Source organism: Anomaloglossus baeobatrachus, chromosome 4, assembly GCF_048569485.1.
Source record: "Anomaloglossus baeobatrachus isolate aAnoBae1 chromosome 4, aAnoBae1.hap1, whole genome shotgun sequence".
Classification (NCBI taxonomy): Eukaryota; Metazoa; Chordata; class Amphibia; order Anura; family Aromobatidae; genus Anomaloglossus; species Anomaloglossus baeobatrachus.
In genome coordinates, this window is record NC_134356.1 from 136,645,482 (window position 1) to 136,671,123 (window position 25,642).

Here is a 25,642-nt window from a genome sequence, read left to right on the forward strand (position 1 = left end):
CTGTATACTGGGGAGCCCACCCTGTACACGACTTAAAATGAAGCATAAGTCGCAATGTGAATTTCACTGTGCTGCAATGCGGCCTAGCGTGCCTGTGCAACCACCGCCTGCCCCATCAAGTGCATCTGCGTGCTCTTCATCCTCTGTGACTGTGGGGACAGCAGTCTCACATGGTTTTTCACACTGAACTTCCACCCCTTTACACGCAACAGGGAGTGTGATTGGCAGGTCATCACTTGTTTTGGAAGTGGAAACAGATGGTATTGTTGAGCTTTCAGACATCGAGAAAACCAACATTGGATGCAGGCTACATTATATCCACACCTGCACCTTCGTCACAGAGTGGCTGGTCTACCTGCATTTAATAATTGCATTCCAGAAATGGAAAGGAGTGTAGAATGCACATGTGTTGTACCTTGCTTGGCAGCAAAGGAACACTAACTTAGTATTACAGACAATTTTAGGAAGGCAGAAAAAGAGTCAGCTCTTTGGGCAATTTAAATAGCGTGGCAAAAGTGGACAGGTGGGTACAGTGGCCGTGTTCTGTGGGTACCAGGACAGTAAAGGAAGCCTCACTTTCTATCCCTCCGAATAATCAAATGCAGCAAGGAATTCCCTGAGTTTGCTATAAAATTAGCGTAGCAAAATGTGCATGAGGGTGCAGTGGTGCTGCAAATAGCTTTGCACCAGTGGGACACTAATGGAAGTCCAACAGCCACTTTTATAATGCCACTAAGTTTACTCAGTGTTTGCTAGTATAATAGCTTAGTAACAATGAGTTTGAGTGTGCAATGCAGGCAGACGTGCTGCAAATATCTTTGCACTAGTGGGACAATACAGAAGTCCAACAGCCACGTTTAGGATGCCACTAAGTTTCCTCAGTGTTAGCTGGTATAAAGGCTTAGTAACAATGAGTTTGAGTGTGCAATGCAGGCAGAGGTGCTGCAAATATCTTTGCACTAGTGGGACAATACAGAAGTCCAACAGCCACGTTTAGGATGCCACTAAGTTTCCTCAGTGTTTGCTAGTATAATGGCTTAGTAACAATGAGTTTGAGTGTGCAATGCAGACAGACGTGCTGCAAATATCTTTGTACTAGTGGGACAATACAGAAGTCCAACAGCCACTTTTAGGATGCCACTAAGTTTCCTCAATGTTTGCTAGTATAATGGCTTAGTAACAATGAGTTTGAGTGTGCAATGCAGGCAGACGTGCTGCAAAAATCTTTGCACTAGTGGGACAATACAGAAGTCCAACAGCCACGTTTAGGATGCCACTAAGTTTCCTCAGTGTTAGCTGGTATAAAGGCTTAGTAACAATGAGTTTGAGTGTGCAATGCAGACAGACGTGCTGCAAATATCTTTGCACTAGTGGGACAATACAGAAGTCCAACAGCCACTTTTAGGATGCCACTAAGTTTCCTCAATGTTTGCTAGTATAATGGCTTAGTAACAATGAGTTTGAGTGTGCAATGCAGGCAGACGTGCTGCAAAAATCTTTGCACTAGTGGGACAATACAGAAGTCCAACAGCCACGTTTAGGATGCCACTAAGTTTCCTCAGTGTTTGCTAGTATAATGGCTTACTAACAATGAGTTTGAGTGTGCAATGCAGGCAGACGTGCTGCAAATATCTTTGCACTGGTGGGACAATACAGAAGTCCAACAGCCACTTTTAGGATGCCACTAAGTTTCCTCAATGTTTGCTAGTATAATGGCTTAGTAACAATGAGTTTGAGTGTGCAATGCAGGCAGACGTGCTGCAAAAATCTTTGCACTAGTGGGACAATACAGAAGTCCAACAGCCACGTTTAGGATGCCACTAAGTTTCCTCAGTTTTGCTAGTATAATGGCTTAGTAACAATGAGTTTGAGTGTGCAATGCAGGCAGACGTGCTGCAAATATCTTTGCACTAGTGGGACAATACAGAAGTCCAACAGCCACGTTTAGGATGCTACTAAGTTTCCTCAGTGTTTGCTAGTATAATGGCTTAGTAACAATGAGTTTGAGTGTGCAATGCAGGCAGACGTGCTGCAAATATCTTTGCACTAGTGGGACAATACAGAAGTCCAACAGCCACGTTTAGGATGCCACTAAGTTTCCTCAGTGTTAGCTAGTATAATGGCTTAGTAACAATGAGTTTGAGTGTGCAATGCAGGCAGACGTGCTGCAAAAATCTTTGCACTAATGGGACAATACAGTAGTCCAACAGCCACGTTTAGGATGCCACTAAGTTTCCTCAGTGTTTGCTAGTATAATGGCTTAGTAACAATGAGTTTGAGTGTGCAATGCAGGCAGACGTGCTGCAAATATCTTTGCACTAGTGGGACAATACAGAAGTCCAACAGCCACGTTTAGGATGCCACTAAGTTTCCTCAGTGTTTGCTAGTATAATGGCTTAGTAACAATGAGTTTGAGTGTGCAATGCAGGCAGACGTGCTGCAAATATCTTTGCACTAGTGGGACAATACAGAAGTCCAACAGCCACGTTTAGGATGCCACTAAGTTTCCTCAGTGTTTGCTAGTATAATGGCTTACTAACAATGAGTTTGAGTGTGCAATGCAGGCAGACGTGCTGCAAATATCTTTGCACTGGTGGGACAATACAGAAGTCCAACAGCCACGTTTAGGATGCCACTAAGTTTCCTCAGTGTTTGCTAGTATAAAGGCTTAGTAACAATGAGTTTGAGTGTGCAATGCAGGCAGACGTGCTGCAAATATCTTTGCACTAGTGGGACAATACAGAAGTCCAACAGCCACGTTTAGGATGCCACTAAGTTTCCTCAGTTTTTGCTAGTATAATGGCTTAGTAACAATGAGTTTGAGTGTGCAATGCAGACAGACGTGCTGCAAATATCTTTGTACTAGTGGGACAATACAGAAGTCCAACAGCCACTTTTAGGATGCCACTAAGTTTCCTCAATGTTTGCTAGTATAATAGCTTAGTAACAATGAGTTTGAGTGTGCAATGCAGGCAGACGTGCTGCAAAAATCTTTGCACTAGTGGGACAATACAGAAGTCCAACAGCCACGTTTAGGATGCCACTAAGTTTCCTCAGTGTTTGCTAGTATAATGGCTTACTAACAATGAGTTTGAGTGTGCAATGCAGGCAGACGTGCTGCAAATATCTTTGCACTGGTGGGACAATACAGAAGTCCAACAGCCACGTTTAGGATGCCACTAAGTTTCCTCAGTGTTTGCTAGTATAATGGCTTAGTAACAATGAGTTTGAGTGTGCAAAGGGCAGGAGGGTACAGTGGCAGGGTTGTGGGTCTGGGTAGAGGAAAGGAAGCCTCCCTTTCTATCCCGACTAATGGGGAAATGCAGCGAGGAAATCCCTGACCTTAGCTACACAGACGCGGTCATCTTGTGTAGCTGTTAAAATCTGTTTTCACGGACCTGACTGTCACATATGGCTCTGACCCTGCCGGTATTAGCCCTTACAAGGGCTGAAAGGAACTTCTATCCCTATTCTGTACAGCGCTGTGTATAGAACGTACACAGCAGTATCGGAGACAGGAGCTACGCCAGCGGTGACTGACACCCAGACGCAGAAGAGATAATGGCGTCCGGATGGGCAGATACTCATTTTTATAATGCAGGGACATGTGACATGGACATCCTATCACACATGCCGTTGCTTCTCTGGCTAAAAGTCCTCTTAGCTGTGTGTGTGTCTGGGATTGGCTGACATGCTGGCCTGCCCCACTACACGCGCACGCTTAGGGAAGGAAGACAAGGAAAAAAAAAAAAACCATTATCCAAACAGCAGTGATCTGAATGCGCTGTTCCCGCACACTATACACTGAAATTTCATAATAGTGTGAGTCACAGAGTGACTTACACTATTACAGCGGAAAGCCAGCTAGTAATTAGCTTGTCTTTTTGCTGCTAGAACCGTTCTCGAATGTATCTAGAACTATCGAGCTTTAGCAAAAAGCTCGAGTTCTAGTTCGATCTAGAACAGCCCCCAAAATCACTCGAGCCGCGAACTGGAGAACCTCGAACCGTGAACCGCGCTCAACTCTAGTCATGTGCCTTATCACATGACTAAGGAAGTGGCAGGTCCTGTTGTTCAGCTGCTGCAGCCTCTGTGCAGGTCACAGAGGTTCTTCTCCTGCTCTGCACCGATCAGGAGCTGCAAAATGGGGTAATGTATAGTGTCTGTAACTGTGCATGTAGTCAGTCTGTATCTCTCTTTCTCTGTCAGTCTTTCTCATTCTCTATCAGTCTGTCTCATTCCCCGTCAGTCTGTCTCATTCCCCGTCGGTCTGTCTCATTCCCCGGCAGTCTGTCTCATTCCCTGTCAGTGTGTCTCTTTCCTTTTCAGGCTGTCTCTTTCCCTGTCAGTCTGTCTCTTTCTCTGTCTCTGTACAACGTGAGTATATGTCATTATTATTTTACAAGGGAGGTAACATTATTTGAAAAAGGCATTGTCCAGGTAGTGGATAACACCTATAACTTGGCCCAGTCCAGTGAATTTTTTTAGAGCATTCTCACCACATTTCTATTCTTATTAAAACTGTTCCTCACTATTCAGACAATCTTTTCTGAATCCCTGTTTTCACACTCACCCCCCCAGGAAAAATAACACCATATCAGTGTTGCCAGCTTTCCCAGGGCTCACGTGACATTTTTATGTTTCACAATCCCTGCGACTAATCAGCGCTGGCTTCAGTCTTCCCTTCTACAGATGTAATTGACATCGAAAGGAAATGAGTGAGCAGCACCTCTTACTTCCACTGGATGTATTGATTTTTCTGACAGGGGATAAAGTGAAGCCCGTGCTGATTTTCCACAGGGATTGTGTAATATAATGTCATGTGAACCCCGGAAGAGGCAGAGCTGACATCACTGAAATGGTGCCAGCACGAAAAATGAGTATAGGTGTTATTATTTTCCTTAGGGGGAGGTGGAACATAGGGCTTCAGAAGGGGTGTCAAAGTAGTGGGTTACTTATTTAACAGTTACTAACAACTAACTACAGTGTATCCATGTTCAGCAGAAGTGTCCCGTGTAAAATGCCAGCTACAGTCAGTATATTTTAATCTTGATCCTTTAAAGTAAACAAATATATAATAATGTCAAGGTAAAATAAAATGACTTATGGCTCTGTCCATACCCCTATGACTGTAAGCCAGTTGCTCCTGAGAGGTTGTAAGTTCACCAGCTTCATTGATTTACTGTGCATGCCCAGGGCATGACCATTGAGGAAGGATTCTCCAGTCGTGCTGTATGTGTGTTACCCACCAATACCATCTGTAAATAATACACGAACTGCATGTGACTTGGTTTAAAATTGGCCACAGCAGCCTTTATTACCTATTATTTACATACTAACACAAGGGGGCGCCGTCCAACGGGCGACCCCAACAAATAACAATAGGTAACACAGTAACCAATACAGTAAATATACAACCCTGAGTAGGCCCAGTCCAGGAACCACTTCTCACCCCAGTATCCCTGGCCGCAACACACCGACCCAGAGATGAGGTATTAATCACCTACGGATTAACCCCCCAACTTTGCAGAACCCCGTGCCTGCAACATCCCGGAACCTGGAGCCACCATACCAAGATGGTGTCTCTCTGTCCAGTTACCATTGCCTTCAACCGCCTCTGGACCAGACCTACCCCCCGCTGCTGTGACAAAGAAACAACCCAGACCAAATTCCCCTCGGCATTAAACACAAGGGAGGGTGGGCGGGGATCGTTCCATATCCGGAAGTCAAGAGAGAGGGGGTAAGTCAAAGTCCTTTACTTACACCCCTCAACTGTCCCACCTCTTCCTCCAGGGAACTCCTCCTACCCACCAATCCCTTTACTCTGCCTTATAAACAAACCATTCCTGTTTCCATTAACCCCATCACTCCTTCCCTTCCCTCTAGTCATGTCGCCCCTCCACCCTATGGGTTCCATGGCTTTCTTGACCATTGAGGAAGGATTCTCCAGTCGTGCTGTATGTGTGTTACCCACCAATACCATCTGTAAATAATACACGAACTGCATGTGACTTGGTTTAAAATTGGCCACAGCAGCCTTTATTACCTATTATTTACATACTAACACAAGGGGGCGCCGTCCAACGGGCGACCCCAACAAATAACAATAGGTAACACAGTAACCAATACAGTAAATATACAACCCTGAGTAGGCCCAGTCCAGGAACCACTTCTCACCCCAGTATCCCTGGCCGCAACACACCGACCCAGAGATGAGGTATTAATCACCTACGGATTAACCCCCCAACTTTGCAGAACCCCGTGCCTGCAACATCCCGGAACCTGGAGCCACCATACCAAGATGGTGTCTCTCTGTCCAGTTACCATTGCCTTCAACCGCCTCTGGACCAGACCTACCCCCCGCCACAGGACAGGGCACGTGACTCCTTACGTAGCCTGGACCCGCCACACACCAAAAGCTTGTACCACACCTCCACGCAATCCCAGCGTCCACAAAACAGCACCAAGCACGTGAAGATGCACCCCCATCGCATCCCCAAAACCACCAGTTCAGCGCCACCAACTTTTGGCGCCGCCCCCCCAATAAGGCTCGATTGATACTGCCTATCGCACGAGCCACACGCCATTCCAACCTGGTCACACTATCAAAACTACCCCACGATTAAGCTCAGGTATGTCTTACACAATGCAACAACCAACAATTTTTTTTTTTTTTTTAAAACATTCATAAATAACTTCTCGAGATACCAAATCGCTGCCTCCAATTTACTGGACCAGTACCATCGACCCGTCCAGACCCAACTGGCAACATTCAGGCGAGCCTCAGACCGTCGAGGCCCCGAGAACCAACGAATGCCCAAATATCCAAATGAGGCACACCCTCACCACAAAAACCCAGGGGTTATAAACCCACAGATAACACCAACCTGTTACGCCAACCCATTCCACTCCCAAAAGACTCAAATGCCCCCATTGCCTTAACCCGATAACAACTGAGGCCAAACGTAACACCGAAACAAGAGGACTCCCACCTCCCAATACTTCTCACAACCCCTTTTCTGAGCCCACCGAGGGGCCTCCGTGGCAGCCCAATCCAGAAGGAATACGACCCATAGTATTCCGGGCGCCCACCCCCGCCACCTGCAATCAAGTCTGCAGCACTGCCACAAAATGGTACCTTAACAAACGCGACACAATAATGAGCCTGGGCGCCCTCACAACATAATTCCGCACCCGGGACCGCATATAACAACACCAACCTTCACCACCCGCCTAATCTAATTCGGTGAGCGACAAAGCCGGCGCTCAACCCACTGCACCACCTCGAACATATCCTCCAACATCCAACCTCCGCTCTTGACCGTAGATGGGCTGACCAACCCCACAATCTCAAAGCCCCCCAAAAGGCTAACACAAACCGTTTTGGACAAGGGAAACAAAAACCCGCTCGTGCTCAGATGAACATAGCCGCCACAAACCACTCACCAAACGCTGCCACAAAACAACGGAGACGGACCCTTGTATCCCGCTCCCTCACACCCTTACGACCAAACCCTTCAAGGCCTGCCGCGCCCTAAGATCCTGCGAAAACATCTCTCCACATCTAATCCTTAACAAGACAGCCACAGCCGCCACCCTCTGCTCCACTGCGGACGCCGGCCTAGCAGCCTGAAAACCGTTACTCACCACTGCCAACGCCACCATCAAATACTCCACCGGGCCTTCCTCACACATTGTCCCAAACGTTATCCGCGCCACCCATACTTCTGAATATCAGCCCCAAATAACCTCAGTCACTGGGCACCGAGCCGCTCCCCAACACAGCCACACCAGACTCCACAAGCCCTCCGGACACACCGTGCCCACCTCGTCTGCTACCCGGCCTCAACTCCCGAGACCTGCAGAACTGGAAGGAAACACAGCAGCTGCTATTCCCTTGGCGAACCCCAGTACTGGTTGCGCCACGCATAACATTTTTTTTTTTTTTTAAAACACATCCAATTGAGAAACCAACTGTCGCAAGTACGCCACCCTTGGCCCCAGGATTAGCAAACCAACTATTAATCGAATTCTCCACCAACTGATAGCCAGAATGACAGCACACCTTCCTCTTGGAAAAAACTGCCAACCTCCACCACCCGACCACTACCACCGATTGGAAGCGCTACCCCACAATGCCCAACCAGAAAACAACTGGACCCGCTGCCTCCGAGTACCGCAGCTACGTTCCATCAGGTAGCACCTTACCCAGCCACAATCCGCGGCCACTAAATCGCCGTAAGAAAAAACCTCCTACACCATCAGATCATCATTGATCTCCCTCGTGACCACACACAAAAGATCCGATGGCTGCACCCTTGGCGCAGCCATCGCCAGCCGTCCAGCAGACACGCACCCCAGCGGCGTAACTCTGCACCCGTGGTTCGACCGCCCCTGCAAAGACTGCACCGCCTGAAACCGCACCGTCTTAGCTGACCTAACTGCCTCTATCGCAGCCCATAGGACCACACCATTACCCACGAATCCTACCCCTCTGACCATAACATCAAACTTTATCCCCACAAACCGTATCACTGGCATTCGACCCTCAGTCTTCGCCTGCGCCAACAGGCCCAAAAGAGTATCCACCACCATCTGTAATAAAACAATCAACCCCAACGAATCATCAACCCGCCAACCCGATGTAAAGAGAATCAACCTATAATGAATAAGAGGTGTAAGCTGGGACACACCACGCACAAACCACTCCACCAAGAAATAACCGCCTCCAAAGGAACATAAAATGGGACAACAACCCATTAGCACCCACCGATCAACATAATAATAACTCCCCTCCCCACCGCAGCACCAGAACTGCTAGCTAGCAGGGTGCACCAGTAACAACCTAAATGCCGCCTCCAAATTCGCCTTTGCCATCAATGCTCCCCGGCTCACCGCCTTTACCAAATCCCACCCTCTGTCAAACGACACATAATAAACCGCCGACAATTCTGGAGCCAAGCAGGCATACACCGATGACTCCTCCAGATAAGATACGTTTTGAACAAGCCGAAATATATACATCTATATACGGCTCATTTCCGGCACTACCCCCCAACAGAGAAACCCAATCGTGACAAGGAGGGCCCCGAATGGCCCACCCATCCTGCCCAACACCACTTCCTGACCCCTCTTTCCACTGACAACCACCAGGTGTCCCCTAGCCCAGCGCAAACTTCCAATAAGGAGGCAAAGATCCACCAATATAAATAGAATGACGCAGAATTACTATGTTCCTTACCACAACCCAACACTTATGCTTAAGACAACCGTCCGCGCCAAATCTGCACCACCCATCCTTCTATTCCCCCCAAAAAACCCTCATCGTCCGTGTCGCCGGGGTTCCAAACCCCGAACAGCCAACTACCCCCCAAAAAGGGGGGGGGGCTGACTAGGAGCCGCCATCCACTGCAGCCATAAGGATGTGCCCGTATGATCCTACCGCATACTGGCACGCAACACCTTCCCTTGCTGAAATTACTCGGCGTACTGAAGCCAGACTAAACCGCCATATGACCTAACAAGCCACCCCAAATGGATCCATATAACCGAACCATGCCGAACCAATTACCCAATTCCTTCCCCCGATACCCTTGCCAAAAAACGCAAATGCCCGCAGCCACGTTGCAAATGTACGAGGGTGAGCCTCCACCGGCGCTCCCCTCCCTCTACTTATCCTTCCTGGAATCACTTGGCTTAACCTAATCCAGGTGAAACTGTTCCCGGGGGAGCAGCGAAACTATTGCTACACGTTCCCCATTCAAATCTTATCCCTCACATCCTCCAGCAAGTGAGCCCCCCCAGCGGGCCTTTGAAGCACCCATACCTCTCACACTTGGCCACTGTCAGCCAGACGCACCACCTCATCCCCCTCTTCGTTCCTCACCACTCACTCTGTCACAGCCCTTGCCGCCTCTGCCCGAAAATGCTCCCCTGCCGCCTCATGCGCCCTCACTCTGCCTGCCGCACCTGTGCCTACTAACCACCGATCCCGTCCATGCCGCCGGCGGTGCATGCGCACTCTCCACAACCGTATACACCACTTCAGTAAACCCCATACCTGGTCAAAACACCAACCCACTCGGCGCTGCCGTGTCCGCAGCCGCCCCCCCCCAGCCCTGCCAAATCCACGGCCGTCTCACCCGACCGCGACCCGGCATATCCTGGAATAAAAATCACGCCATCCGGACGTCTGATTCATCCGTCGCTGCTTCCTCCTCCTCCTCGCTGGAGCCGACCGCCTCTGGCTCATGTAATGCAGACGCCGCCGAAGCGCTGCCACCACCACGGCCGTCCTCCTGGTACGCCGCGTGGGCACCATCCTCCAAGCTCCATCTTCTGTCCCGCGGCGACAACCCCGGAAACCGTCCCGTCCTACGGGCTGCCACCGCGGGCCTTATCTTCTGGCCTGACCCCCCCTTGCTACCTGCAAGGACAGGGGGTACCTGTGGCCCGACCCGCTGCCAGCAGACTTCCATCCAGAGCCGCCAGCCTCCTGCCCTCCTGGGCCCAGAAGGCATCCGTCCGCCGGGGCCTCCCCCCCTTGGGGGAGACCGCCGCTGCCGGGAGCTGCACGCCTGCTCTGGGTGACCAGGCGGGGACCGCAGGGCCCCCGCCGTCACCCCCACGTACCGACGCCTCCCGGGCATCCGTCGCACCATGCTCACCTGCCCTGGTGCCGGACCCCTTGCTGGCTGCAGCCCCCCGCCCCCCCCCCCCCTCCACCCGCGGGGGGGGGGGGGGGTAACGCTGGCCTCCGTCCTCGCCGGGCGCTCTCCTGGCCAGGAGCCGCCGCATCCAGCCCTCCTGGGCCCCATGAAAGCCTCTGTCTGCTGGGCCCTCCACCTCCTGGGGGAGACCGCCGCGGCCGGGAGCTGCAACCTGATCTGGGTGACCAAGCAGGAACTGCAGGGCCCCTGCCGTCACCCCCACTCACCGACGCTTCCTGGGCACCCGTCGCCCCAGGCCCGCCTGCCCTGGTGCCGGACCCACCACTGGCTGCAGCTCCGCGGCCCCCCCCGCCTTCCGCGAGGGGTAAACCTGGCCTCTGTCACCGCCGGGCGCTCTCCCCGTCCGGGAGCCGCCGCATCCAGCAATCCAGGCCGCGGCTCGGACCGGAAGTAGGCCGCAGCCAAGCCACGCCCCCCTCCCGGCTGCCGCGGCCCGGACGGAGATTCCTCCCGCGGCCGGAGCAGCAGCTGAGTACTGCCCTGCCCACGTCCTACCGCGGAGGGTCCCCGAAGGGGCTCTCGCATCTCCTCCTCGCTCCCCCCGCACACGGCAAGTACCTGAGATATGAGGGAGGGGGGACGCCGCCCGCAGCTGACAGGGGAGCGAGGGGAAAGTGCCAACGGGTTAACCCCCAGCAGCCAAGACGTGGGACCGCGCTGCCAGGGGCCCGTGCACTGCCATGATGAATCCGCTGCTCCCGGGTAGCAGCCATCCTGTCGCACGTCCGGATCGTTCCATATCCGGAAGTCTGGTGATGTGAGGGGCTGGGGAACCTCCATCATGACGTCCTTGTACAGATCTTTGTGTCCTTCTAAATACTCCCACTCCTCCATGGAGAAATAGAAGGTGACGTCCTGACACCTTATAGGAACCTCTCCAGTCAGATAGTTCCATATCCGGAAGTCAAGAGAGAGGGGGTAAGTCAAAGTCCTTTACTTACACCCCTCAACTGTCCCACCTCTTCCTCCAGGGAACTCCTCCTACCCACCAATCCCTTTACTCTGCCTTATAAACAAACCATTCCTGTTTCCATTAACCCCATCACTCCTTCCCTTCCCTCTAGTCATGTCGCCCCTCCACCCTATGGGTTCCATGGCTTTCTGGAACAGTGAAACCGTTCTCGGCCAGCCCAAGAGTTGTAAAGAGCTGTAGGTGACGTTGCTCTAACATCAGATAGGGTAATAATTGTAATAAGAGAGCCGAGTGTAGAAGAAATTGGTGGCCCTCACCCTGATCCATAAAAGTCCTTTATTTTGTTTGCTTAAAAAAAACAGATGCAGGGGGATGTGGGCAGCGCTGCTTCGCCCTCCTGCATCCATGATTTTTAAGCAAACATAATAAAGGACTTTTATGGATCGGGATGAGGGACACCTATTTCTTCTACATTCGGCTCTGCTACGTATGTCGTCTACATGAAGGTTTAGCTCCACTTTCTCCAAGTGGCCAGTTAGTGCTCATTGTGCTCCTTTTCTATCCTATGAGTATGCTGGATTAATGTTGCCAGATCTATTTGACTGGTTGTTTGTGGTCATAATTGTAATAAAGACCCCCATCTAGGCAAGTATGTGTGTAGGGAGGGGGGCAGAATATCTGCCATTGTTTTTTGACAGCATGTAATAAAGACTATTGAGGTTTTTATTACAAATATAGTCCTGCCTTTTGACAGAGTCCCTTTAAGAACAATCTAAATTTTCTGTAGGACGACTTAAATGACATAGAGTGTAATTTTGGATTACAGCAGTTTGGACGCTGTAATTGTGCTATAGACCTCAAGCAATATGCAAACAAATATACTTCACATTCACTTCATAGTAGGTGGCCCTGTCTGCTCTTTTCAGTCCTAGTCCGGCACTGATTACAGGCATCTTCCCTTTGGCGTCTGTCCCTCCTCCTTGCTCCCATTTGCATCCTCCTGCTTTGATTGATGTGGATGATGCATCTTGCTTAATCCCCATAGGGAACTGAGATGTTGCACTAGTGCAGAAGCCATGAAGGCCAGCACAGGTACACTCTACTCTGTCATGCTGCAGGTTGAGCATAGAACATCACTGCACAAGAGCCAAGCAACATTATACATTATTGCAATGTCATCCTGATTTTGGCGCTTTTCCACTAATTTTCTATACTCTTCCCACACCAGGGAAGAATAGATTGTTCATGGTGGTCCTTCGAGGCTACTGGACAGATACAAGATCTTGGCTCCCTGTGTGGATAGCACAGAACACGTTATCCATGTCAATCAAAGCAGAAGCATGCGATTAGGAGAAGAGAGGAAGGACAGATGCCACAGGGAGGATGGTCATCAGACTGGACAAAACTAATTTATACAGTGTGTCCACTCCTATCCTGTCCACCGCCATTAACTAGAGGCATAGAAGTGGTGTCTAGGTATATTAAAGTAGCCATGCGCTACGCAATGAAATCACGTATAACGCCACCTGGTGGAAAACAACGGAGTTAGCATTTTTATCTCAAAAACGGAACGAGATAGAAAAAAAAAGTGAATTACAAAGTTGTAGGGCATCTTCAATTCAATACGAATCGATGTCGATTCGTATTGAATTGAAGATGCCCTACAACTTTGTAATTCCCTTTTTTTTTCTATCTCGTTCCGTTTTTGAGATAAAAATGCTAACTCCATTGTTTTCCACCAGGTGGCACTAGAGGTGGTATCATTAGTAGCGCATGGATGCTTTACCTAGACATCACTTTTTTGCCTATAGCTGCCGCCGTTCTCAAGTTAATGGCGGTGGACAGGATATGGGTGAACACACTGTATATAGCGTAGTAGCATATCAAATAATATTTTTGAGAACATACAAGTTGAGCCAGGTGCTGAAAGACACATTTGTGGAATGCAGCTGTGCCACCCCATTAGCAGTTGAAACGCTCGGATCCGGGGGTGGTTACTCGTGGCTCGAGAGTCTCCATATCCGGGGGCTTGGGGCCACTCTAAATGTAATGGGGGGATTATTTACAGGGGGTAGATAGTTCTAGATGCCACCCGTAGTGTGCAGTAATGGGAAGTACCGTCTCTGCCAATGAGAGTACCCAGGGGTGATGGAATGGGGGCAACCAGATGACGTTTTCCCTCCACGGGTAGGGAAGGCCCCGGGACTCTGAATGGTGGGGTGCAGTTGAGCAAAGAGCTAGATGGTAGCAGGGGATAACCGTGTACTCACTCAGGTCGTAATCGTGGTGCTGGATGATGTTTTGTAAAGTCAATGCACACACATGCTGCAGGTGAACCAAAAGTCCCAGTGCACAATATCCGCTTGGAAAGGGGAGCACGTCCAGGTATCTGCTCCCAATAGTATTGCTTTTGCTGTGTCCCAATTTAGTCCGACCTCTCGGGAGCTTCGACTCCTCGGCCCCTCACACTATGAGGGCCACTACTTCACTTTTCCTGGGGGCTCCAACCCCCAGTTCCCTCTCCCTTCTGAGAGTTTCTACTACAGTTCCTCTCCCTATGCTCCCCTGAAGCTCACTGACTTGTCACTTCCCAACAGTCTGTCTGACCCTCAAGGTGGGTGGCACTCTCCTGCTAGACCTACCCACTGGCTTGTCTGTCCTGTATCGGTGTGAGTGTGGATTGGGGGTTCGAATGCAGTTGGTAGCAATACCACTGGGTGGAACCTGAAAACCAAGGAGGGTGGGTTCTGCACTATAAGGACAGGAGTGCAGTTCCCTGTAATACCCTGACTAGTGCAGGGGCGTCACATTCCCCCTTGGTTAAACGTAGCTCGTCCCTGAGCTACAGGACACACTGAGGTTTATTAAAACTGCTCCTGTAAGGAGAAAAAGGAGTAACATTGCAATGACAGTTTCTCATCCCACACAAGGGAGGCATATTTCTAAATGTTGCAAAAGAAAACTCACGGAGTCCACATTCCCCGTGTCCCGGATCCCTTCATCCCGCCACCCAAAAACACCTGGACCCGTCGCTTCCTACTTGGGTCCGTGACAGGGTTAAAGTCCTTGCAGAAACAACAACAGTCAACAACATTAAGCAACAGCTGCTGGGGCAGCCTCCTCTTGCAGCTTTGCTTCCCCCAACCCGCCACCCCAACCACCCGGATCCCCAGTGCCACCTTCACTCAATGTGCTGCACTGTCCTGAGTACCTTGGAGTTGTCCGTGGTGACGGGTGCAGCTGCTTTCAGTCCTTCAGACGAACCAGTTAACCTTGTAAAGCCGTTAACCTTTGCACCATCCTCCACCAAGGGCCTCTGGTACCACCTCCTCGTGGTACACCGCTCCGGACCCTGATGGCCTTTCTATTTTTAACAAAGCATTATAAAAAGGTTCAACAAGGATGGCGCCTCTTGAAACATTAACTTCTTTGCCACCCTTCATCTCGGGGTCCAGATGGCCTTCTCCAATTAACACGAAAAGGTTCAACAAGGATGATAAGTCCTGAAACAGTCATTTTTCAAACTTTCAACAAAACTGGTGGGTAGCCATCCAGGTTCAGCTACCGTTACTGCATACGGATTTCTGCGGCCCCAGCGGCCGCAGGGATGCTGCGCGGTGGCGGAGCTGGCATCTCCTCAGGCTCCGCCTTCGCTATGGTGGGTAGAGAAACCGGCTGCTTCGCAGCCAGGATTGCAGAGTTCGAGTGCTCAGTAACGGGGTACTGGCCCGGTGACGCCGACGGGTCTGGTCGGGCTGGTGTTGGGACAAGCTCTGTCACGGCCTGGTCAGGTGGTAAGGTCAGGGGTTCTGCAGCCTGCGCTTCATACACTGGGACTGGAGGTTCCGCTGCCGGTGTTAGGGGTAGTGGCTTGGTGTCTGCAGAGGGCAAGGGTGACGGTGGTCGGATGCTTGCAGCAGGTGGGGGCAGAGCAGATCCCGCGGCCGGGTAGGCCGGGTCAACTGGGACTGGGTAGCTGCTTATGACTCGCCCACCCCAGGGCTATGGGACACCCGGTGCCGGGCCGGACTAGTCCGGGGGTAGTCAGTGGTGGCGGGGCCCGACTCCGTACCCTGGTGGGGTCAATTAATATGGCTTCAGTGTTGGGGGTGATTAAAGTTTATATTCGTGACACCACCTGTGGTTTGCGGCTATTAAGCCGCCGCTGCTGTATGGGGCCTCCGGTGCTGGTGTAATGGCAGCTTGGATGGTCCTGCTCACCACAGGTGGAGCGGTGCATCGGGGCAACTGTTGGTGCTTTTAAGTGTCGATGTAGTTGCAGTGTGGTGCAGGCGAAATAACCGAGGCAGCTCCAGAGGGTGCAATTTCAAGGTGTTTTTCTCACAGTTCCTGGTTGGTGCACACTGGTGCCTCTGGACTGCTGGGACCCTCTGTCAGGGACCTCCGCCGATCCTGGGTAGACCCAGGGGCAAAAGCTGGTGCACCACTCTAATGTGTCTCTTTTTCGGTCGTCTTCTAAGCCTCGCCTTTTATGGATGGACCTGGCTTGGCCTCCACCACAGCCTCCGGGCCGGGGGCTAGCCTAGTGGGTATTCTACCCCCATTCCAGAGGTTCTGCTGTGGGCTGTAGCCCTGGGCGCGTGCAGCTGCCCTGGCCCTCAATTTTTGGCTTTGGATCTGATTTCGCGTCCTCCAGCTTCTAGGGACTGTCCCCTGTATGCGGCCTGATCCCTCCACCTGTTGACTTCGTGGAACAGGCCACTAGCCTGAAAGCTGTCTGTGGCCCTGGAATCCCTTCTGTTCTACTTGGTGTCACCTGGACCTACTGGGTCCCAGGGTCTTCACCAGGAAGCGTCCCTTTCCTCTTCTTGCTCCTGACTAGAGCACTTCTCTCAGCTCTCTCCTCTGCCTCCCGCAGACTCTCTCTTCATCTAACTAAACTCTGACCTTCCTTACTACTCTGCTCTCGGGGTGGCTCCTCTCACCTTCCCCGTTGCTAAGCTACCACCCTATGGGAGCAGGGATGGGTCTTACGGCCCCTCGGAGCATGCAGCATGGGAGGGTTGCTGCCACTGTCCCTGGTCCCTGTGTGTACCTAACAATGGTGTTGTGCAAATTTGCCTGTGGACCGGCGTTCACCCTTTTCCTTACCCAGGATGGGACATCGCACCGCTGGCTGGGGTGCAATGTTCCTGTGGCGACGGAAGCCTCAGGGGCGCCACACTTACCCGCTCCTTACATGGGATTTCTATCTTATTGGCTCACACTGCCACTGTCAGGCTCCTGATCTCTTCTCTCCAATGGTCCAGGATATAGAGGAACTGCATCCTCCTGCAGAGCTGCTCGGTCTCTTGTTCAAGCCAGATTGCGGTCCCAGAAGCAGCGCGCTCCGGTGACTAGTCCCTTGCTGCCGCCATCTTGCCTCTGCAGTGTCCAGGAACTTTATGGCAGAGTCCTGGGGTCCCTGCTCCACTTCCGCTGCTACATCCCGTCACGCCCCCTTGGTTTTCACCAGCCACTCACTTTCGCGCTGGGGAACCCTGGGAACTTCCGGTTCCGGCCACACTCTCAGCACGAAAGGCGGGGCTTTGGCTTCGCGCTCTTTTGGTCTGGAAAATGGCGTTTTGGCGCCAAAGATTGCGGAAAATGGCGGAAACGGGATCTTGACACCGCACCTTGTATTTTCAATGCACACGTCACCCGGGTTAGTGGGTCCTGTCCGAATCCTGTTCATGACGCCAAGTTTGAGGTGTGCCGCCCCAGCAGCGGTCGAACCGCTCGGATCCGGGGGTGGTTACTCGTGGCTGGAGGGTCTCCATACCCAGGAGCTTGGGGGCACTCTAAATGTAATGGGGGGATTATTTACAGGGGGTAGATAGTTCGTGATGCCACCCGTGGTGTGCGATAATGGGGAGTACCGCCGCTGACGATGGGAGTACCCGGGGGTGATGGAATGGGGGCAGCCAGATAACGTTTTCCCTCCACGAGTAGGGAAGGCCCAGGGACTCTGGATGGTGGGGTGCAGGGGAGTGCATGGCTAGGTGGTAGAAGGGGATTACCGTGTACTCACTCAGGTCAGTAATCATGGTGCTAGATGATGTTTTATAAAGTCATTGGACACACATGCTGCAGGTGAACCAAAATTCCCAGTTCACCACTGCCGCTTGGAAAGGGGAGCACGTCCAGGTATCCGCTCCCAATAGTATTGCTTTTGCTGTGTCCCAATTTAGTCCGACCTCTCGGGAGCTTCGACTACTCGTCCCCTCACACTATGAGTGCCACTATTTCACTTTTCCTGGGGGATCCAGCCCCTGGTTCCCTCTCCCCTTTGAGAGTTTCTATTACACTTCCTGTCACTTTACTCCCCTGTAGCTCACGGACTTTTCCCCTCTCACTAGTCTGTCTGACCCTCAAGGTGGGCGGCACTCTCCTGCTAGACCTACCCACTGGCTTGTCTGTCCTGTATTGGTGTGTGTGAATTGGGTGTTTGAATGCAGTTGGTAGCAATACCACTGGGTGGAACCTGGAACCAAAGAGGGTGGGTTCTGCACTATAAGGACTGGAGTGCAGTTCCCTGTGATACCCTGACTAGTGCAGGGGCGTCACACAACAAAGGAACAGTTAAAAATGTTGGTATTTGTTCATAGGATCAAAAACTGAGGCAGGTTCCATTTACTGTTTTTACTGTTTATTGCATCATTGACTTCATTGCATGAAACATGTTTCATAATTTCAACTCACAGCATACAGTATTATTGATAACATAAGTTATTTGTGAAGCAGCATGTTGAAAGCAGACATTAATTAAAAGTGATTTTCTTCAAACATCAGCTTCAGCTAGGGTTGTCTTCTGCTGTCTCCTTTCATACCTATTATGCTTCAGTCAACACCATCTTTCTTTACAAGTAATGGTAAATCCAGTTGATGTACTTCCACAAGTTTCACTTCTGACTATCCTGACTCAGATATCAAACATTTTCGAATACAATATCATATGCAATGTTTCATCTTTAGAATATAGATAAAAGAATACTGCACCACCTGGGAGATTGTATAATAACAGTAAATATATAAAAGTATAGCAATGAAAAAACAAACGTCAATAGAACTAATTATGCATAACCTAATAGGATTGCTTTATTGTGTAGAAAATACCATAAAACTATAAATGGTAGTTTAGAATAAAACTAGAAATTTAGTAGGTGCAAAATAATATAATGGTAATTTTAAAAATACTTAGAATGGGCACAACCTCTATGTATAAAAAACAAAAACAATTTAGTGCTTAATAGATGGTGGCTGGGGGTTGGTAATTGTCAGTAAGTATGTTCAGTAAAAAGACCACTATAGTAAAGTTCTGGACGTATCCTTAAAGAAGAGAGCACCTATATTAGCCACTGGATAGTCCTGGTAGGGTTCTTCTGAGGATGGGCTGCACAATGAGACTAGTTCTGTACTGCTGATCCAAGTTGCGGTGGAGATCAAGAATCCAGCTTCTGTTCCCTGATTCGTGCTGCTGGGCTGAGGATGCTCCAACCGGGAGCATTGCCTCAGTTGAGCATGGGATTTACCAAAAAAGAAAGTAGAACTCCCGAGTTTCATGTCATGATACTGCTACGGGTGTCGGGCAGACTTAGTTTCCAAAGCATTTTGAAGGGAATGTGTCGCGGGCGGAGGGGCCGTGCTCGCTATGCTTGGGTCCGGGGCTGCTGCTGCTCGGTGGCTCGAGCGGTGGGCCTGACCCGGGGACTCGAGCAGCGCTCCTCGCCCCCGAGTGAAAAGGGGTGTTGGGTGGTTTTTGGGGAGATAGCTTGTGACGCCACCCACGGGTTGTGGTGATTGTGGGCACCCCCGCTGCTGGTGACGGGTCTCCCGGGAGCGATGGTGGGGAGCAGCTAGGTGTTAACCCCTCCGTGGGTAGGGGTCGGTGATCCCGGGGCCCGGTAGTGGAAAGGGAGGCAGGAAGGCCGGGGTGCAGGGTTGCGGGAGCAGCGCGGCGCAGTGCCGGATGGCACTGTTGTACTCACTCAGGCACAGATTCACAGAGTCTCTGGTAAACCAAACGGCTGGATGGACGGGTCCCGCAGCCGGCTGCAGTGTCTTTGCTCTCCCCGGACAGGTTGATGGTGGCAGTCTTTCCCTGCACCGCTGAGAATGTATTGACTCCGATGGTTTCCCACTGGTAGTCCGCTCCCCGGCGTGTATGTACCGCAGAAACCCGTTTTGCCCGCAGGCGCTGGCCCTTGGATCTCTAGCCTCTGGCGGTGGCTTTTTATCCTCACTGTGTGGACTGTTGCCCTCTGTTGGGTCTTGGGTGTGAGTGAACCCCTGGGGTCCCGGTCACTATCGGATTTTACCTTTTCGGCGGCTCCCAGCCTGGTCGGGGTCTGATGGCCCTGCCTTTGTGCTTGGTACAGATCTGCTCCCCGGCTCAGTACCAGTGGGCCACCGCCCGTCCCCGGTCCTACTGTTCCGCTGACCTGCACCACTCCTGCAGACGGCCACTACCGTCTGCCGACCTTGCTGTACGTGGCTGGGCTCCTACCCAGACACCAACAGTTTCTCTACCTCTCTACTTCCACTCCGAAACCAAACTCTAACTGTCTATTTTTCCTGCCTCCAGGCCTGTGTACTCTTCGGTGGGCGGGGTCAACCACCTGGCTCCGCCCCACCTGGTGTGGACATCAAGCTTGGAGGACGGCAACAAGGATTTTGTTTGACTGTTGTTGCCTAACCAGGGGAGGGGGTGTGTGAGATGTTGTGTTTGTGACTTCCTGGCTAGTCCAGGGCGTCACAAATGCCCTTCTTCAGGGAATGTTTCACCTTTTACCTTTTTTTCAATTTTTCATCCATGCTATTCACGTTATTGTGGTCTGTCCAGGATAAATTTTGTATTTATTATAGGCTTGCCTACAGATTATTAAAATAACAAAAACATAGCTGTTACCTTCCACAAGTCCAGTGATGCCACTCTGCCAGTGAGCTGACCTATATTTATAGGCTACAATGGTGACATCACAACTTTACTGTTGCAGTCAATTACTAGTCTCAATGGCTGTATTCATCCACATGAGCAAAGCTGTTGAGCCCAGTGAGTGGCTGAAATGGTCATGTTACTTTGTCTCTAGTCATGATGTCATAGTAGCCGGGTCATCTTCGCAAGAGCCTTTAAGCAACAAACTGTTTGCATGTAAAGAATTTTCAGTACAGGAACCATGGCTAAAGTATTCCTGTTTCCCAGTACCCGGTATTGGAATAAGCATACATCAAATATTAAGAACACGAATCCCTTGATGTTTAAAGTTGTCTTTGAAACACACATATTTGTCAAAGCGTTAAATCAAAATGGTGTCTCCAAAACAACTGTTATACTTTCAGCCTGTCAGAATTGCAGGGAAGCAATCAAATCTCTAAATCTATTTTTCCCACTGCAAACATTGTACTATATATTTCCTTTTTAGTATTTGCAAACAGCATATGCAGTCTAAAAGTTAGAGATTTGAATGGACGCCAAGAACTGAATATCAAAGTCTGCAGCTCCAAAGTAGTGCGGACAGAACATTGCTTGCTCTCCTGTTGTGACAGTATTTTCTCATATCCTTCTTCATAGAAACTACACTTTAGACATCATTTATTATTCTGCAAGCTGAGAATAATAAATTAAGTACTCTGCAATCGAACAAAATATTGTCGCCAAGGGGATCTGTACTACTGCAAACAGAAAAAATGGCAAAGCAGTATAAACAGAAAGTAATTTATTTCCTAGTTGAAATGAATTCTTAATTTTGCTTTTTTCATAATTTATGATTTTTCTTCTCTTTAATCCTCTTCAAAGATTTTCACACATACAGTAAGTGGGAACTGATACTAGTAAAATAAATTGTTGTTATCTACCGAACATTATGGAAAAGTAATAACTTATTAAGTTTGGGGGTCAGTTTGATTTTGTTGTTGGACCGACCCATTTTACAAGATAAAATATGGGATGGTATATTCCTTTAATTAAAATAGAATGTAGTTGCCACTGGTGGTTAGAGTGGTTTCCACACTCAGGTGTGACTCACGTCTTATTGGCCTATTACAGTCATCTCATAAGAACCCAGTTCAAAATAAGGTTTTAGGAGTGCAACACCCCTGCACCTGTGCTACCTTAAGCGTTCAATCACATACCTAGTTATGTCCTGCATAAGGCATTCATTGACCTACTGTCACCTGCTGACTTTAAAGGTTTGCTCACATTTGCGTATAAAAAAATCAGTTGGCTTTTCATCCAGAAAAATTGGACGAGTGAAATCAGCATAAGTTACCTCTTGTGAGTGCTATGTGAGTGTGCAATATTTTTCTTGCATAGAATATATATATAACATGCATGTGACTTCATTATGCAATGCGATTTTAACATCATCTTTTACATCCTAGAATACTCTATGTACATTTCTGTTAGTGGATAGAAATAATAAAGCAATCAAATATAAACAGACAGACAGACAGACAGACAGATAGATAATGGATAGATAGATTGATAAAAGGAAAGCAGCACTTCAAAAATGTAGTATCAAATATGATAAACTACACAAACAAGGCACATAGATATCCGTCAGATACAGTGGCGTAGCTAGGGTTTCAGCTCAGGGGGAGCGAAACATCTGAGTGGGCCCCTTACCAGGTAACCATGATAACTACGGTGGCGCAGACTAATCGTGGGTATAGTGGAACCTCGGCAAATGACACTGATATTACCGCTGTATGGTGACTATATAGTGGTAGATATCGGTGCTGCAGCACATACAAGAGATCACAGTGCAGTTATAGATGGTGACTTACTGCTGACGTTCTTTCGGATGGAATTGTTCACCTTTTCTGTGTTTTCCATCTGGTCCAGACCAACATGACGACTTCTTCCAGCCACAACTCATCTACAAAAATTACAACAAAGACACATTTGACTCCTCACACTTCCGGCACCATTCTCATCTAATCCCAACCTGCACAATCTCCTCATCCTGCTGTCACCCCAATACTGAGCAACTGCTTTTGTATGTGTCCCTATTACTGCACCTGCTGTGTGGCACAAAAAACGATTCTTCTTACTGCCACACATAGTAATGCCACCGCTGTGACCCCACATATTAATGCCACCACTGTGCCCACCACATATTAATGCCACCACTGTGCCCCCACATAATAATGCCACCACTGTGCCTCGACATGATAATGCCACCACTGTGCCTCCACATAATAATGCCACCACTGTGCCCCCACATAGTAATGCCACCACTGTGCCCCCACATAGTAATGCCACCACTGTGCCCCCACATAGTAATGCCACCACTGTGCCTCCACATAGTAATGCCACAACTGTGCCCCCACATAATAATGCCACCACTGTGCTTCGGCATGATAATGCCACCACTGTGCCTCCCACATAATGCCCCCACTGTGCCCCCCACATAGTAATGCCACCACTGTGACCCCACATAATAATGCCCCCACTGTGACCCCATATAATGCCACCACTGTGTCCCCACATAGTAATGCCACCACTGTACCCCCCACATAATAATGCCCCCACTGTGACCCCACATAATGCCACCACTGTGTCCCCACATAGTAATGCCACCACTGTGCCCCCACATAGTAATGCCCCCACTGTGCCCCCACATAATGCCACCACTGTGCCCCCCCACATAATGCCACCACTGCTGTGCCCCCCACATAATAATGCCACCACTGTGCCCCCACATATTAATGCCACCACTGTGCCCCCCACATAGTAATGCCACCACTGTGCCCCCACATAATAATGCCCCCACTATGACTCCACATAATACCACCACTGTGTCCACCATGGTAATAATGTCACCACTCTGCCCCCCACATAATAATGCCACCACTGTGCCCCCCACATATTAATGCCACCACTATCCCCCTCACATAGTAATGCCACCACTGTTCCATCACATAGTAATGCCACCACTGTTTCCCCACATAATAATGCCCCCACTGTGCCTCCACATAATAATGCCCCACTGTGCCTCCACATAATAATGTCACCACTGTGCCCCACATAATAATGCCACCACTGTGCCCCACATAATAATGCCACCACTGTGTCCCAACATGGTAATAATGCCACCACTGTGCCTCCACATAATGCCACCACTGTGCCTCCACATAATAATGCCACCACTGTGCCCCCACATAGTAATGCCACAACTGTGCCCCCACATAGTAATGCCACAACTGTGCCCCCACATAATAATGCCACCACTGTGCTTCGGCATGATAATGCCACGACTGTGCCTCAAACATAATGCCCCAACTGTGCCCCCAACATAGTAATGCCACCACTGTGACCCCATATAATGCCACCACTGTGTCCCCACATAGTAATGCCACCACTGTGCCCCCCACATAGTAATGCCACCACTGTGCCCTCACATAGTAATGCCACCACTGCGCCCCACACATAATGTCACCACTGTGCCCCCCACATAATGCCACCACTGTGCCCCCACATAATAATGCCACCACTGTTCCTCTCACATAATGCCACCACTGCTGTGCCCCCACATAATAATGCCACCATTGTGCCCCCCACATATTAATGCCACCACTGTGCCCCACACATAATGTCACCACTGTGCCCCCCACATAATGCCACCACTGTGCCCCCACATAATAATGCCACCACTGTTCCTCTCACATAATGCCACCACTGCTGTGCCCCCACATAATAATGCCACCATTGTGCCCCCCACATAGTAATGCCACCACTGTGCCCCCACATAATAATGCCCCCACTATGACTCCACATAATGCCACCACTGTGTCCACCATGGTAATAATGCCACCACTGTGCCTCCCACATAATAATGCCCCCACTGTGCCCCCCACATAATGCCACCACTGTGCCCCCACATAATAATGCCACCACTGTTCCCCTCACATAATGACACCACTGTGCCACCCACATAATAATGCCACCACTGTGCCCCCACATAGTAATGCCACCACTATGCCCTCACATAATAATGCCACCACTATGTCCCCATATGGTAATAATGCCACCACTGTGCCCTCCACATATTAATGCCACCACTGTGCCCCCCACATAGTAATGCCACCACTGTGCCCTCACATAATAATGCCCCCACTGTGACTCCACATAATGCCCCCACTGTGCCCCCACATGGTAATAATGCCACCACTGTGCCTCCCACATCATAATGCCCCCACTGTGCCCCCCACATAGTAATGCCACCACTGTGCCCTCACATAGTAATGCCATCACTGTATCCCCACATAATAATGCCCCCACTGTGCCTCCACATAATGCCACCACTGTGCCCTCACATAATAATGCCACCACTGTGTCCCCACATGGTAATAATGCCACCACTGTGCCTCCACATAATAATGCCACCACTGTGCCTCCACATAGTAATGCCACCACTGTGCCCCCACATAATAATGCCCCCACTGTGACTCCACATAATGCCCCCACTGTGCCCCCACATGGTAATAATGCCACCACTGTGCCTCCCACATCATAATGCCCCCACTGTGCCCCCCACATAGTAATGCCACCACTGTGCCCTCACATAGTAATGCCACCACTGTTTCCCCACATAATAATGCCACCACTGTGCCCCACATAATAATGCCACCACTGTGCCCCACATAATAATGCCACCACTTTGTCCCAACATGGTAATAATGCCACCACTGTGCCTCCCACATAATAATGCCACCACTGTGCCTCCACATAATAATGCCACCACTGTGCCCCCACATAGTAATGCCACCACTGTGCCCCCGCATAGTAATGCCACCACTGTGCCCCCACATATTAATACCACCACTGTGCCTCCCACATAATAATGCCACCACTGTGCCTCCACATAATAATGTCACCACTGTGCCCTTTACATGGTAAAATGCCTCATTTGTGCCCTCTAAATTGTAACATTTCCCCCTAGAAAATATTAATTACCTGTGTAAGTGCCCACATATTGTTCCTAGAAAGTAATATAGC

At 49.9% G+C, this 25,642-nt stretch overlaps 1 long non-coding RNA gene across 1 annotated transcript in view; it reads left to right on the forward strand.

Annotated features, from left to right (window-relative positions):
- The first annotated feature begins 10,756 nt into the window (after positions 1–10,756).
- Positions 10,757–25,642, forward strand: part of LOC142301310 (uncharacterized) — a 116,508-nt gene continuing 101,622 nt past the window's right edge. Inside the window, exon 1 of the long non-coding RNA XR_012752754.1 lies at positions 10,757–11,648. This is a non-coding gene — a long non-coding RNA (uncharacterized LOC142301310). The remainder of the gene's footprint in view (positions 11,649–25,642) is intronic.